Source organism: Delphinapterus leucas, chromosome 14 (assembly GCF_059928025.1).
Source record: "Delphinapterus leucas isolate spDelLeu-1000000601 "Yukka" chromosome 14, BTC_Dleu_Yukka2, whole genome shotgun sequence".
Taxonomy (NCBI): Eukaryota; Metazoa; Chordata; class Mammalia; order Artiodactyla; family Monodontidae; genus Delphinapterus; species Delphinapterus leucas.
The window spans coordinates 36122206-36136615 of NC_143142.1; the positions used below are offsets into that span (position 1 = coordinate 36122206).

Below are 14410 nucleotides of genomic sequence, written 5' to 3' on the forward strand. Positions count from 1 at the left end.
ACTGAAATTGAGACTGTGATTAAAAATCTTCCAACAAACAAAAGCCCAGGACCAGATGGCTTCACAGGCAATTTCTATCAAACATTTAGAGAAAAGTTAACACCTATCCTTCTCAAACTCTTCCAGAATATAGGAGAGGGAGGAACTTTCCCAAACTCATTCTAAGAGGCCACCATCACCCTGATACCAAAACCAGAAAAAGATGTCTCAAAAAAAGAAAACTACAGGCCAATTTCACTGATGAACATAGATGTAAAAATCCTCAACAAAATACTAGCAAACAGTACATTAAAAGGATAATACACCATGATCAAGTGGGTTTTATACCAGGAATGCAAGGATTCTTCAATATACGCAAATCAAGCAGTGTGATAAACCATATTAACAAACTGAAGGAGAAAAACCATATGATCATCTCAATAGATGCAGAAAAAACTTTTGACAAAATTCAACACCCATTTATGATAAAAACCCTCCAGAAAGTAGGCATAGAGGGAACTTACCTCAACATAATAAAGGCCATATATGACAAACCCACAGCCAACATCGTTCTCAATGGTGAAAACTAAGATCAGGAACAAGACAAGGTTGGCCACTCTCACCACTATTATTCAACATAGTTTTGGAAGTTTTAGCCACAGCAATCAGAGAAGAAAAAGAAATAAAAGGAATCCAAATCAGAAAAGAAGTAAAGCTGTCACTGTTTTGCAGGTGACATACTATACACAGAGAATCCTAAATATGCTACCAGAAAACTACTAGAGCTAATCAATGATTTTCGTAAAGTAGCAGGATACAAAATTAATGCACAGAAATCTCTTGCATTCCTATGCACTAATGACAAAAAATCTGAAAGAGAAATTAAGGAAACACTCCCATTTACCACTGCAACAAAAAGAATAAAATACCTAGGAATAAACCTACCTAAGGAGAGCACTGGTTCTGAGTGAAAATAAGAATGCGTGCATAGAGAGGTGTGCATGCAGAGGCAAGCAACAGCATGAACAGCCACACTTCTAGAAGATTCTAGCCAGTGTGCAGGAAAGTGGCAGAGAGTAGGAATGAATGGGAGAAGGACCCAGGGTCACGAGACCGTTGGGTGGGCAGAGCCAGCGGCCAGGGAGGTTCTAGTCTGTTCTGCCTCACAGCAGCCGCCCCCTCTATGCTGTCACGCTGAGCTAGCACCTGGGCCTGGGATTGGGTTTCAGCCTCCGCCGCGCCTGCCACCTCCTGCTGCCTCCCGCTGCCTCCAGATCATAGACACCCTCAAAGTGAGTGAGCTTCGAGCCTTCGTGAAAATGTGCAAGCAGGATCCAAGTGTTCTGCACACCGAGGAAATGTGCTTCCTGAGGGAGTGGGTGGAGAGCATGGGGGGTAAAATACCACCTGTTACTCATAAAACTAAATTGGAAGAAAATACCAAGGAAGAAAAAACAGTAAAAAGGAGGAGGAAAACAAAGACAGACAAACCATCAAGTGAGGAAAGTGATCTAGAAATTAACAATGAAGGTGTGATTGAACCAGACCCTGATACCCCTTAAGAAATGGGAGATGAAAATGTAGAGATAACTGAGGAGATGATGGATCAGGCAAATGATAAAAAAGTGTCTGCCATTGATGCCCTAAATGATGGTGAACTACAGAAAGCCATTGACTTGTTCAAAGATGCAATCAAGCGAAATCCTCGTTTGGCCATTCTGTATGCCAAGAGATCAAGTGTCTTCATCAAATTACAGAAGCCAAATGCTGCCTTCCGAGACTGTGACACAGCTATTGAAATAAATCCTGATTCTGCTTAGCCATACAAGTGGCGGGGGAAAGCACACAGACTTTTGGGCCATTGGGAAGAAGCTGCCCATGATCTTGCCCATGGCTGTAAGCTGGATTATGATGAAGATACTAGTGCAATGCTGAAAGAAATTCAACCAAGGGCCCAGAAAATTGCTGAACACAGGAGAAAGTATGAGCGAATACATGAAGAGCGAGAGATCAAAGAAAGAATAGAAAGGGTCAAGAAGGCTAGGGAAAAATATGAGAGAGCTCCGAGGGAGGAAGAAGCCAGACGACAATCAGGGGATCAGTATGGCTCTTTTCCAGGTGGCTTTCCTGGCAGAATGCCTGGTAATTTTCTTGGAGGAATGCCTGGAATGGGAGGGAGCATGCCTGGAATGGCAGGAATGCCTGGGCTCAATGAAATTCTTAGCGATCCAGAGGTACTTGTATGGCTATACAGGATCCAGAAGTTATAGTGGCCTTCCAGGATGTGGCTCAGAACCCGGGAAATATGTCAATATATCAGAACAACCCAAAGGCTATGAATCTTATCAGTAAGTTGTCGGGCAAATTTGGAGGTAAAGCATAATGCCCTTCTGACAAATAAAGCCCCTGCTGAAGGAAAAGCAACTTAGATCACCTAATGGATGTTGCAATAATACAAACCAGTGTACCTCTGGCCTTCTCATGAAGAAAGCTGGGGTGCTTTGAAGATAATCCCTACCCCTCTGCCCCAAATGCAGCTGAAACATTTTACAGTGGTTTGCCATTAGGGTATTCATTCAGATAATGTTTTCTTACTAGAAATTAAAAATTTTACACAATTTTTAAAACTTAAAAATATTTAAAACAAATTAAAAGGGTGTGTTAATCCCTACATCTTTCTTTACTAATCATTTTGGTTTTTTCCTTTGAATTAATTAGGCAAGGAAGATACTTCAGTATGGAAGATTTATTGTTCAAGTTTGAGTGAAATAAAGATTTATTAGTGGGAGGAAAATGTAACATTTAAATATATAAAGTTTGAGTTCGATATATGGTCACTGAGGCATGTTGATTTGTCTGTTTAATTGCTTTATTATTTTTTCTTTTAATGACTTGCTTCCATGAAACTATTGGGGCCATCAGTATTGCAGTAGGACCTGGGTAGGGACTGGAAGTACTTGTCAGGGCAGCAGTAATCTTACTACATTTTATGTAATTGTACCCTTGTGCAGATGCACTTAAATCTTACACTGTGGTGAAGGGATGATTTTTATACTGCTGCAGTAAAACTGGATTACTTAGCTCTGTTTTTCTCTGATATCTAAAATAAATGCTTCATATTTCCATATAGGGGGAAAAAAAACCGACATAAGGAGACAAAAGACCTGTATGCAGAAAACTGTAAGACACTGATGAAAGAAATTAAAGATGATACAAACAGATGGAGAGATATACCATGTTCTCGGATTGGAAGAATCAACATTGGGAAAATGACTCTACTACCCAAAGCAATCTACAGATTCAATGCAATCCTTATCAAGTTACCAATGGAATTTATCACAGAACTAGAACAAAAATTTCACAATTTGTATGGAAACACAAAAGATCCCAAATAGCCAAAGCAATCTTGAGAAAGAAAAATGGAGCTGGAGGAATCAGGCTCCCTGACTTCAGACTATACTACAAAGCTACAATAATCAAGACAGTATGACACTGGCACAAAAACAGAAATATAGATCAGTGGAACAGGATAGAAACCCCAGAGATAAACCCACACACATATGGTCACCTTATTTTTGATACAGGAGGCAAGAATATCCAATGGAGAAAAGACAGCCTCTACAGTAAGTGGTGCTGGGAAAACTGGACAGCTACATGTAAAAGATTGAAATTAGAACACTCCCTAACATCATACACAAAAATAAACTCAAAATGGATTAAAGACCTAAATGTAAGGCCAGACACTATAAAACTCTTAGAGCAAAACATAGGCAGAACACTCTATGACATAAATCACAGCTGGATCCTTTTTGACCCACCTCCTAGATTAATGGAAATAAAAACAAAAATAAACAAATGGGACCTAATGAAACTTAAAAGCTTTCGCACAGCAAAGGAAACCATAAACAAAATGAAAAGACAACCCTCAGAATGGGAAAAAATATTTGCAAATGAAGCAACTGACAAAAGGTTCATCTCCAAAATTTACAAGCAGCTCATGCAGCTCAATATTAAAAAAACAAACAACCCAATCGAAAAATGGGCAGAAGACCTAAAATAGACATTTCTCCAAAGAAGATATACAGATTGCCAACAAACACATGAAAGGATGCTCAACATCACTAATCATTAGAGAAATGCAAATCAAAACTACAATGAGATATCACCACACACCAGTCAGAATGACCATCACCAAAAAAATCTAGAAACAATAAATGCTGGAGAGGGTGTGGAGAAAAGGGAACCCTCTTGCACTGTTGGTGGGAATGTAAATTGATACAGCCACTATGGAGAACAGTATGGAGGTTCCTTAAAAATCTAAAAATAGAACTACCATATGACCCAGCAATCCCACTACTGGGCATGTACCCTGAGAAAACCAGAATTCAAAAAGAGTCATGTACCACAGTGTTCATTGCAGCTCTATTTACAATAGCCAGGACATGGAAGTAACCTAAGTGTCCATCGACAGATGAATGGATAAAGAAGATGTGGTCCATATATACAATGGAATATTACTTAGCCATAAAAAGAAACGAAATTGAGTTATTTGTAGTGAGGTGGATGGACCTAGAGTCTATCATACAGAGTGAAGTAAGTCAGAAAGAGAAAAACAAGTACTGTATGCTAACACATACATATGGAATCTTAAAAAAAAAATTAAAATGTTTCTGAAGAACCTAGGGGCAGGACAGGAATAAAAACACAGACGTAGAGAATGGATTTGAGGACATGGTGAGGGGGAAGGGTACGCTGTGATGAAGTGAGAGAGTGGCATGGACATATATACACTACCAAATGTAAAACAGATAGCTAGTGGGAAGCAGCTGCATAGCACAGGGAGATCAGCTCAGTGATTTGTGACCACCTAAGGGGTGGGATAGGGAGGATGGGAGGGGGATGCAAAAGGGAGGAGATATGGGGATATATGTATAGCCGATTCAGTTTGTTATAAAGCAGAAACTAACACACCATTGTAAAGCAATTATACTCCAATAAAGATGTTAAAAAAAAAATGAGCTAAAACCGTCTTTCATGTCAGAAAGAAAGCTACTGAAGTTTACGAAAGTCATGTTGAAATGACTTAGGAGCCAACTTAAAGAAGTTCTGACAAATTAATTGAGATAATTTAAGCTCCAATGAGGATATTAATTGGAACAGATTGAAACAGTAGATATATTTAAGCTTATGAATTTGTATCAAATTTAAAGAAAAAAACTAAGTTTTGAGAGTGATAGGGATCCAATTAATTATCTTGAAAAGATGATATGTATATATATCTAAGCTTTTTTATAGTAACTGTACCACTTTATAAGAAAATAGTTGATGAAGGGAAACATTTTTATGAAAATATTCCAACAAATAAATGAAGTCAAAGTGATGGAATTAAAATGTCATAGTTTCTAATCCCCAGTGAATTAATGGACCCAGCCATCAAATACCAATGGTTACTAACATCCCAAAAGAGAGTTAATGTCCTAATAAAGGAAAATACCACCACCTATTAACTTATTTTAAAAAAAGAAAGGAAGGAAGGAAGAAAAGGAATCTAATCAAGTCTTTAGATTTAACTACGAAGTTATAGGAAATACAGAGGATATGTGAAACATACCATGACTATCAAATCAGCAACATTCATACTCCAGGAAACTACAGTTAAAACCACCTGATTTTCCAAAATAACTAATTTTAAGAGGAAAAGATAAGAAAGATGAAAGAAAAATGAGACAACCCAAGTATGTGCTGAAAAGTGAAACAATGTTTTAGGATGCACACTTGGATGATAAAACCATTTTTACAGAAGCAAGAAAGTGATTCCAATAAAGTGCGGATAGTATCCTCATTTCGGGTAGAGAGTGGAACTGGTGATTAGGAAGAGCTGCATTGAGGGTTTGTGAGTGGGGTTCTTGAAGTGGGTTCTTGAATTCTTAAGGTTTTTTGGTTTATAAGAATTTGTTAAATTATAAATCTGTTTAATGGTACCTTTCCGTATTTGTGTTATAAGAAACATTTTTTCAAAAAAAAAACTTTATTTCTGAAAAAGGTGTCCAAGCTCTTCTCCCAGGGTGCTTAAGCAGGACTGTGTTAAAACTCTAGGGAAAAAATAATAAATCCAGAGGATTGGCTTAAGGGGTCTGTCTGTGAATCCCTCAAAATTGTTTCCAAATTTATTTGTGCCCCCAAGACTAGGATCCATGAGTCAAGGAGGATAATTTCTCCCCATTTACGTTTTTATTATTTCTTACTTCTTAAGCTTTCCTCACACAAGAAATTGGTGTCAAAGAACATCTGTTGAGGGAACAAGTTATTTCTCCAAGCAGGGAAGAGTCAGGGCAGTGGGGGTAGAGGGGACAGGAAAACATTAAAAACACAATGATAGAAAAAGATAACTGCCAATACAAAACTTTAAAGAAAAACTAAAATACAATAATATGAAGGTTATCCAATTACTTCCTTTCTCATCATTCTCTTACACTTGTTAACTTTGCTTCTGGTCTAGGTAGGTTTGATAGACTGGCTTTTTCCTATTTGTTAACTACTTTTGGATAGTCCATCTATTTCTTCATGCTTTTTTTCCCCTTGGTTTTCTTTACCAAGGGAATTTTTAAATTTTTATTTACTATACCTGGTCCCTCACAGGAGGCTCCTCTCTTCCCATCCAGCTAATCTCTCTTCTGTCAGCTTTTATCTTTACCTATATATATATTAAAAAAGGTGTGGACAGGGACCATGCACATTAGCATCACCTGAGCTGCTGGTTATAAATGCTGATTCCTAAGCCCAAAGCTGTCTATTGCCTATCACTAGAATAAGGACACTCTGGAATCTATCACTTGAAAGAGTCCCTTGCCATGAGACTCAGGCACTAAAACACTAGACAGCCATTGAATAAATGTCAGCATGAGGACTCCTCTTTTTTTCCTTAGAAAACAAATTCTTCTAAAAATTCTTCTCATTCATCTTTATTTTAGCAAATACACCAATACAGTTTAATTTTAATTGCCTATCGTACAGTTATACATAAATGATGTACATCTCTTAAAATTTAACCCACTTTATATTATAGAATACCTATTTCATAAGAACTCAATGTATATGATCAAATTTGCAAATATTCTTTTAATTCTGAGGCATTTCTACTATTGTATCTATTTAATGGACTGAGAAGAAAACAAAAAAAGCTAAACACTGGGTAATAAAATGTAGAACCAGAGGCTTTCACAGGGCTCTTATTTCCTTTTATTACATTTGTTAACTTTGTATAAGCAATTTTTTAAAGGCTATTACTTTTAACATGAAATAAGAATGAAAATAAGCCAGTAGCACAAAATGGAGCATTATATCAACATCTTTATTTTCTAATTCTATCATCTCAGACAAAAGCTCCAGACAGTCCACACGATTAATACTTCGTCTGGCCTAGAATAAATTCTAGGTTTTGAAAGACCATAAATTATGAAAACTAAATTATGCTTAGAGACAGTTTTATCTGTCTCTAATGTCACACTCTCCAAAAATTAGCTGCACAGGGAGTGACAGGAAACATCACACAGAGTTTACTGAACGTGAAGCCATCCAAAATATCTTGGTTTTTAGATATGCAATCGTTGCCAAAAGCAGCTTGAAAAGGAACTTTGAACTCATTTTTCCCTTTTTCTATTACTGTCCTGGGAGGGAGGGAGAGGAGTGAGGGGGGATGAGAGGTTCTTGAAAATAATTCTCAAATTGGACTTCCCAGATTAATTTCTTCCTATGTCTACATCCTATTGAAGTAGTTTTAACTCTGAAGCTCAAAGAACACAAGGAGTGCTTACCAAGTGCATATCAAAAGAAAACAGCATCTCATGATGTTGTTCTCATTTCATCTTGAAGCCTAAATGCTGGTAGATTCTAGAATAAGTGACTGGCCCATACATTAGCCACAAGCAGCAGATGGACCATTAAATGAGAAGAGTACCTGCTGTCGCATGACTTTTTAAGATGGTTGTTAATTTGTGTTAAAGTAGTTCTGGGATTTGAAAGACTCTGGCACTGTCTAGGCATTACTGCAAGCAGAAATAAGTTTGTTTGTTGCCTTGATATGTGTTAGTGAAAGCTGCTTTGGGTGTATCTATTTTCATTGTATCAGGCCAGCTTACATCTTGAATTATGTCCTTTTTACAATATACCATCATATACTTATGAAAAGAAGTATGTAAATACTAATAAAAACCTCATGCTGGTCTATGGGTGTTGCTATGAATAAGCAGGAGTGGACTGAGCAGAGTGCTACACTGTTAGGAATTAGCAATGTTGAGAAATGACCTCTTAAATGTTGATTTGGAGGTTTCTGGTTAAGACTCTACCTTATTTTTTATTATAATGTGGTTTCCTTGTCTACAGCATTCTAAATTATTTATTAATTGAAGTTGAGCCTAACCACAGAATCATTAATAATTAATTCTTCTTTTGGATTTGTGTGCGTTCATGTGACTAAATGTCTGTGTTTTTCCTTATGGAACCCACAATCTGCTATTTTGCATTGATTAGAAGCGATGTACAAAGAGCCAACGCCCATTATGGAATTCCCAAAGGATATTCTCAGTAACCTTTTCCTGAGTGTGTCTAACCTCTGATGCACCATTAGGTGGAGAGGGAAAAACAAACTCTCTAACCACATTTTGCTGCATTTGAAACAGAGCCTTTATGGTTAGATCAGGCTCTCTGCCTCTTCACAGTTATTCTTGTGATACTTATTTTTCCCCCAGGAGCAGGGAGATGGGTGAATAAGGGGGATAAGCCACACAAAGTGTCCTCATAAATGTGAAGGGAAACTAAAATGACCTTTTTTAAAAAGTCTGCTTTATACAGAGTTTTCAGCTTTACCCAGCATAACTCGATAGACTAGATTAGGCTTGAGGAACAAACCACTCCCCAAGTGCAGGCACTTGACATAAGAATGGTTGATTTTTTTTTAACTTTTTATTTTATATTGGAGTATAGTTGATTAACAAGGTTGTGTTAGTTTCAGGTGTACAGCAAAGTGATTCAGTTATACATATACCTGTATCTATTCTTTTTCAGATTTTTTTTCCCATTTAGTTTGTTGTATAATATTGAGCAGAGTTCCCTGTGCTATACAGTAGGTCTTTGTCGGTTGACCACTCAGGCTCATGCCTCATGCGGGATAGCAGGAGGCTCTGCCCCACACTGCCCCTCAGAGGTGGATCCCACAGAGGCTTCTCCTCTTGTGAGTGTGCTCCCTGCAAGGCTTGCTCAGGCTCCACACCAGGAAGGAGAGGCTGCAGATCATGTGTGAGCTTCTCATCATCTCAGCCTTGAAAGGACACTTTGTTTCCACTCATAGGTCATTGGCCATCATGGTCACATGAGTGGAAATGGAGGGGAAAATGGAGTATTTGGTGAGCATTACCATCTATGCTCCAGTTTACCCATCTAGTCACCGCATATCCTTCTGCTCTCTTCTTCCAACAGATGGGCCATATTTAACCACCTCCCAAGGGACATCGCATAAAACTTCCAGCCAAAGACTCAGGCGAAAGCCCAGGGTCTCTGGGTGATGCACAGTCATCTCTACATTAGCTCATATATGGCTCTTCTAGGTCCAGAGACTTATGGATAAAAAAGACCTCTTACCGCCCTAACAAAAAACAACAACAGAAAACTTCATCTGGAGAGAAAAATAGGAAAGGCACAATAATGACTTTTTGTACCAATCCCCAAATCCCACTGAGTACACATTGTGGCGAGCACCCTCGACTGGGGTGGAAAATAATCCTTGAGTCCTTTATCTTGACTCTTGTTCACATCTGAATTGAGCCTTGGGGAATTTCACCTTCATTGTGGCTATGCAGTTTTCTGAGCCCACTTCCTGCCCACAAGACGTCAGTATCACATGGTTGTCTCCATCGCTGCTCATGAATATTCACTGCCTCTCCAGGCAAGGAGATCACATGTCCCCTCGGTTAATCTCTGGCTTTCTCATTGTTTCAGCCAAGATCCTATGGGAAGTGGCATGTGTTACCTCTACGGTAGGACCTGCTTCCATGCTCTCTTTACCCTCTGCCACTCTGATTTGCAACGTACCAGACAGTGGTTGTTTCAGATGGGACCCAGCATAAAGAGAACATACAGAGCACAGCCAACTATGATGGTCATCTGTGCAAAGGAGAAATAAGCTTTGCCTGTTGTAAGCCACTAGTATTTTCAGTTGTTTGTTGCCACGGCATAACTTAACTTATCCTAAAACTGACTAGGGTCATTTTAAGGCTCCATCTCTTTTAGTTCAGTGGTTTCTTTGGCAATATAATAATATCAAAAATTTCAAGAGTTTCTTATCCAGTCCACTCCAGTTAGCCCGATGTGCCAGTAAATGTATCTAACGTTCTCTTTGAGACATAGTTCTCATAGAGAAAATAGTTGTTTGCTTTCTCATCCTGGTAACTCTCACTTTCTCTAAACTTAACAGTGGCATCTAGAATCCCTTGGGCTTCAGTGGAGAAAAAATGTTTTTTTCTGGGCTCTGATACTTAGTTTAATTGTTCCCTTAAGCATTTTAATTCGTTGAAAGATGGTACTGAGTAGGCTTCTCAAAAAGTCTTTCTCAAGCCTCTTACTACTAGATGTCAAAGCAGTTGACTCTTTTAACAGTAAAATGTCTAAATGTCCTCATTCCCTTTCATTAAGCTGCAAATTGACAATTTCTATTCTGAAATCACCTTTCTGCTAATACCCTGTGAAATACAACCCCAAAGCAACCAGCACACACTATTCCTGGTCTATCGTCCAACCTCTTCTCAGAGAGCTACATCAGGTACACTACAAGATCTGCTTCCCAAATTATCACAGGTTCCAGTTTTATAAAATATTTCGCCCCTGCAAAAACAGATTGCTACTGTAAATCTAAAACAGTTCTAAACTTTTAAAAAGTTTATTGAAAAAAAATGATTGCTACCTTTCTAGCTTGATAGTCATTTACTCAGTAGCCACCAAACCCAGGGCCACGCACTTGAGGATTCTGGCTCGTTTGTTACAGCAGCACATCTCTCCTGGTAGCAGTTTATGTATTAGTCAGGACAGGTTAGGTGATGCTGACATAACCAATAGCCTCCAACTCTCTGTGGCTTCATATACCAAAGGGTGTTTCCACATCACAGCACATGTCTCCTGCAGATGGACAGGAGGTGTGGTCTAGACAGCCCAATGGAGACCCACTCTCTGGGATTTCCACTAGTTGGAAAAGCAGCAAGCCTTTACACAGCCTCAGCCTAGAAAGGACACAGAGCACCCCTCCCATAATTTTTTGACCAGAACTGGTGTCCATGACCCTACCTACTTGTATGTAAAGTGACTGAAAAAATGTAGAGGAGCAAATGGAATCTTTGGTATGACTATTTCTATAAGAATAATGTAATACACCAATCAAATTATAAAGAAGCAAGTGACTGTAAATATGAACACAATGACAGGAAAGAGAAAAAATCATTATAACAACCAGGCACAGGAATTATGGAATGAATAATCAGATTTCTGACATGCCTGTTTGCATGACAGCAAAATAACACAATCATGTCTGAAGTATTCAGAAGATTACTCTGAATTTGCGTGTTTTATCTCTTCCTTGCTCTTCTTTACCCTCCTGGTTGTTACTATAACCTTCTCGCAGTTACTGCTTAATACAAGATATGACACTCAAACTAGGCCATTTTATATCTTATGGTTGCTCTGGCCAAGGTTACTAGCAAGTACCACTAACATGTACAACTTGCAATACCAGTTGTGTGGCTATATAATGTATTGCCCAAACCAGAACATTTTGAGAGTGAAAAGAAATATTGTCTACAGTGACAATTCATTTACTTTTCTTTTTCCAAGTTTAAGGATCTGTAAAGAGAAGTTGTAGGAAGGTTATGGAATTACGGACATCACAGCATTAGGAAGCGCCACGTTTAAGCCCAGGCTGCCTGCCTCCTATATCTAAGCTCTTACTCACTGTGCTACCTGAAAGGCCTCCTCCCTTCCCCCTAGAGGGTCATTAATAGTAAATGTTCTAAGCTGAGATAAACACATACAGAAATTTAAAGAAGGTAGGAAAGCTTTGGGTGTGTCACATATAGTAGTGATGATTCCATGTTAATCAGGAAAGAGCAAGAGTACCGGTGAGTTTGAAGAATAAAAAGAGCCTAGTTGGGTTAAAATCTGCTTGAAGGTGCAAAGTGGTTAAATAGGGTGAAAGTTCAGGCAAACATTTTTAGGGACTCCAGAAGACTGGTGTAGTTCTTAATTTTTAAAAATAATGTGTATTAAAGCTTTAGAAGAAAAATAAAAAGGTAATATCCAATTTCTGTAAATAACTAGCTTATACTCTGATATACAATACAAACATTTCCATTTATTTCTGTGCCATTCAAAAGTCCTAATAATACCTATATGTAATTAGATGTGTTGTGTTAAAATGGGCCATGGAAGTTGCTAGACAGCATAACCTGATGGAAGAAATAGAAAATGCAATAGAAGTGAAGTCAATAGAAAAGATAACAGAACTCAGAAGCAATGATGCAATTCATTTTCACAGTATGGCCTGTGAGTTTCATTTTGTTTTGTTTTTAGCACTGCAGCCTTTTAAGACAATTTGTTAATTTCCATGCCCACAGCAATCAAAGTTCACAGATACATTTTGCAGGAATCTCTTGACCTGTCAAGCATAGTGTAAGCAGTAATAAAAAGGGCTGATAAGGAGGCACAGGGTGCAAGAGAATGAATGAGTGAATGAATGAATGAATGCAGAGTGAATCTAGAATTTAAGATACCCAATTCTGTCCCTCTGCAGCCACTACTCCCCAACTATATGTACTGAAAAACAGACAGGAAATATTCTCCTTTCATCTCCAGGAGTATGTGACGTTGACCCCAAACACTAATGCAGCTCCATGATGGACAAGACAGCTGCACAACAAATAAAGTGGTTATTGGGCACTTTTTATGACTTCTCAAAACTTTTTCAAAAATAATATTTGCCCTATAAAATTGGCAGTCTCCACTCACATTTACCAGGGCTTCTCTTAGAGGGTTTTTTATTGACTAGGTATGGATTAGGTTAGGCTTATTTGATAATTAACAGGGTCATTTGCAGGTTTCCCACAGTCCAGATTAAACTTAAATTTAATTTGGATGGATATTAAATGTTTGATTTCCCTTAAAGAGATAGAACTACTTTTATTAACTAATTTATATACTTTTTGCTGTGGACAATTATTTTAAATGACCCATAAACTATCAGAAATTGATTTAGATTTGCAATAGTGTTTCAACCAGGTAATGATCACAATCAAATTAATCCTTAATGGCAAATTAAGTACTTTGAATATATTTTAGGTATTTTTCATCACCTGTATGTGGGATGATTATCCATGACTGTATGTAACACTACCAACAAAAATAAAGTTGATAATATTTGGAGATATAAAACATGTAATCATGTAATTACACTTGGCATAAATTTAAGTATACTGAACGCATAAGGAAAGTTTGACATCAGGAACCCTTGTTGTCTAATTCAAAGATCTAACTAATAAACCGTAGGTTTTTCTAAGTGGCTAACCACAAGTGAGCTAATGACATTGCTTCATTCATGGTTGGAATATCAGTACCACATGACCTAAATTTGCTAATGTTTAGTTTATGTATTTATCTGATAAAAAGAGATACTCTAGGGCTTCCCTGGTGGCGCAGTGGTTGAGAGTCCGCCTGCCAATGCGGGGGGCACGGGTTCGTGCCCTTGTCTGGGAGGATCCCACGTGCCGCGGAGCGGCTGGGCCCATGGGCCGTGGCCACTGAGCCTGCGCATCCGGAGCTTGTGCTCCGCGACGGGGGAAGCCACAGCAGTGGGAGGCCCGCGTACCGAAAAAAAATAACAAAAAGAGATACTCTAGATCTTGGAAAATTGTTAGCCTGTTATCTCTATGCTTTGAAAATAATCTGGAAATTCTTTTTCTCCTTTGTAGTAGTCTCCATAGCATACAAAATGTTTCTTTCTCTTCTTGAGAACTGTTACTACCAACACTCTCCCTTGGGATTCTATGTTCCTCAAGCCTAGCTATAGAAATGTTTTTTCAGCTTACCTGTCTTTCACTCTTTCAAAAATAAAATAATGAAATAAAATAAAATTCACCGACCTACTGACTCTAAGGATTTTGCTTCTGTTAGAAAGTAAGAAACTGGCATACAAAACTAACAAATATGGGAACACTAAAAAGATTACAGAATTTTACATATTTTTAACAGTAACTCCAAATCTTAAAAACAGTCTACAGTCCTCATTTTCTTCTAGGCTGGCAGATGGGCATTCTGATGGATTTCATCCCTTTGTTTTTGTTCCTGAGCTTGGCACTTAGTAACTCTCAGTGCACTTTCTGATCTTACCTTAAGGAGA

At 38.2% G+C, this 14410-nt stretch overlaps 1 pseudogene; it reads left to right on the forward strand.

Moving 5' to 3' along the window:
• Positions 1-545: 545 nt before the first annotated feature.
• On the forward strand, positions 546-5520 carry LOC149747605 (hsc70-interacting protein pseudogene; annotated as a pseudogene).
• The last annotated feature ends 8890 nt before the right edge of the window (positions 5521-14410 follow it).